This window comes from Sylvia atricapilla, chromosome 4, assembly GCF_009819655.1.
Source record: "Sylvia atricapilla isolate bSylAtr1 chromosome 4, bSylAtr1.pri, whole genome shotgun sequence".
In the NCBI taxonomy this organism is placed as follows: domain Eukaryota; kingdom Metazoa; phylum Chordata; class Aves; order Passeriformes; family Sylviidae; genus Sylvia; species Sylvia atricapilla.
Genome location: NC_089143.1, coordinates 8328110 through 8331048, shown reverse-complemented (window position 1 = coordinate 8331048; position 2939 = coordinate 8328110).

Here is a 2939-nt window from a genome sequence, read left to right as displayed (position 1 = left end):
AAATCTGACTTGAAGATTACATGATCTGGGCTATTAAAAATAACAGACACAGATTAGATCAAATCAGCAAAAATGTGAAATGAGAAGTTTGTGAAATGGTGAACCTGTGCCCTCCTTACAAGCAGCAGCCGTAAGGAATGAGACCACTTCATCCCTTTTTACTTTGGGGCAAAGGAGAAGGCTAAAAAAATGTTGTAATACCAACTTAAATGAGCCAGAAAATTCAATGTGGAGAGGAAAAGTTTGGTGTTTCCTTCCAGCTGGTCCAATCCATGCTATGAGAAAAGGCATAGAGGAGTTAAAATATTCCCTAATGGATCCTCTCTCATGGCTGATTTTCATGTAGTCATTGACTTTCTTGTTACTTGAGTGAAAAACAATCATGACCCGGTCATTCCTAAGGCTGGAGTGTCATTCAGTGTTGAATCTGAATTGGTTGAATCTGATTATTCTCTGAATTAATCAGAGAATAAGCTGGTTACACCAGTGTGCTGTATTTTGCCTTCTCCCAAAACAAGAGCTGAAGTGTGAAATGACTGAGTAAATTAAAAGGCATATGGAAAGGTCAAGAGAGCTGTAGGAGTAATGAGAGATTTTCTTAACCTAGTCATAGATTTGAGAGACTCAAGTGGAAGAAATGAAGCTGGTAGTATGTGGCAATAAAACACACCCACTGTTTTCCTACATCCTAAGTTTCAAAATACTTTTAGCACAAATACTGCTGAGGATGACAAATCCCACAAATATGGAGAAAGAAACATGGGAGATGTAAGCATAAAGGTGAAATTAAAAGAAAAAATTGAGGTGAAACAGAGATGAGTTCCTATTAAGCATCAAACCAATGTGTTTTGGGAACTAATAATTAAAATCCAATGGCTTGAGGTACTAGGGAATATAAAGATATTTCAATTATTGAACATAGTAAAGGTACTTAGTGCTTCAAGCACATAATAAATGTAATATAAATACCAGCACTAATAAAGTATTAACACAGAATTAAGAACATGGCCAACTAATTTTAAATTTAACTAATAAAATTTGTCTTAACATTTGTTTCAGCTTTATGAAGCACACGTCACGTTATAAATCATGAAACAATATAGGTGCTGCTCATTTTTTCCATCTGCTGGAAATGGGGATTTAAAGGATCATATTTCTGAAGTTTTACTCTTTTTTAAATACTTAATTTATTTATAATTTGTGTATATTGCAAACACATCTTGACAGCCCGTGTTCTCTCAGCTCCTGGGGTCAACACAGCAAAATTACTGCTATGAGGTTGAAGTTTACTAAATATTAGGACATAACCCCTTAGCATCACATATGATGCTAATCAAAAAAGTTTGAAATCATGACCTTAGCTGAATATAAGCTCTATCTTCCTCTCAACAGTCATCTACTTTTATAATCTCAGAGCTTTTTATAACGAAAAATTATCAGGTAAGGCCTTCAGTTCTGTTGCAGTAACTGAATTGAAGATGGAGGTAGAAAAAAAAAATCAGTATAATTTTGTGGATTATTTTTTCAGACTATGACCTACATGAATAGTCACCTACATGAATACTTACCTGCTTTTTCTTGGTTTAATTTGTATCTGCCTAGCTGATGACAGGTTTTGCTGGCTTGCTCAAGAGCAACATCACCTTCCCAAAGTGAAATATATCCTATTTCTAAAATGTATGATAAAAAAAGGGAATTTTTCTAAGGCACAATAGGGTAAAGGACCATATTCTAATTGGTTAGCCCAGAGAGTCAGCATGTAAATCATAGGAGAATTTGGCCTATGGGACCATGTTTATCTCAGGGAGAAAAAGCACAACTTCTTTAGCAATGTTAAACAAGCAGTGAGACCAAACTGCATGTGTGAAGGGTGTGTTCTCAGCCAGTTTGCTCATCTTTTAGGCACTATGTTGTAACATATTATTAGACTTCTGCTACATAGATAATCGTAGAGGCTTGCTTTTTGTATGAGGTGAAGAGGCTGGCTGCCATCCAAGAATTTTTTCCTGCGTTAAAAGAAAATTTGATGATAGTGCTAAATTCCTAAATTCATATTATCTGTAGTTGAGAGCATCCTACCTAGGAGCACACAACACGACATTTCAATGATTACATCCAAAGGATCTTTAAACTCTTTTACTTAGAAAGATGTAGAAACAAAATACTTTTTTTTTTTTTTTTTTTTTGAAAGCTTTTCAGTTTAGTTTTCTTATGGCTGTGTTTAGTGTTACCTGTATTAGCTCAGTGATGATAATGGGCTTAGGACATACAACTTAATGGACACTATCCGGAGCTGACTCTTGAGGAGATGTAATAAATTATGTGTTGGACCAGATATATTCCTAACAGAGCAGTACATCAATATATTTTCATACTGATGCATAGTAAAACCTCCTAAATAATTGATTAAGGCTACCTGATCATTGGGAGGTATATTTGTAGGGAAGAAAGTGATTGTTTTCAACAGCATGGAAGTCACCTTGGAAGAAAGCACCTTTGTATTCTACTGATCTATATGTACACAGATCTGTGTAGAAACAGAACAGGAGGATGCAGCAAATTAAATCAAGAGAACAGAAATTTATATCTTAGAAACTTAAAAAGCAAAGAAATCAAGTGAAAACCTAGCTTCCCTGAAATCAGCTGCAAACCTGATGGAGTTTTGCTTAAGGAATCTAGAGTTTATCTCTACTAGAACTCTAATTTAAAAGAAATGTAAGTAGATTGAAATCTAAAAGAAATCTAAGTAGACAAATTCCATGTTATTATAATGTAAAACAATAATTGAAAGTCTCTAATCTGATATGAAATAACTTGCTTTCCCACCCTCAGCCTTTTCTAGACCAATGCTGGCTTGAAGGGATTTGTTATACTTGGATGAAATATGTGAGACAAAAGGCTAAATTAATCATGTAAAAAAAACCAGTGAAAGTGCTAGG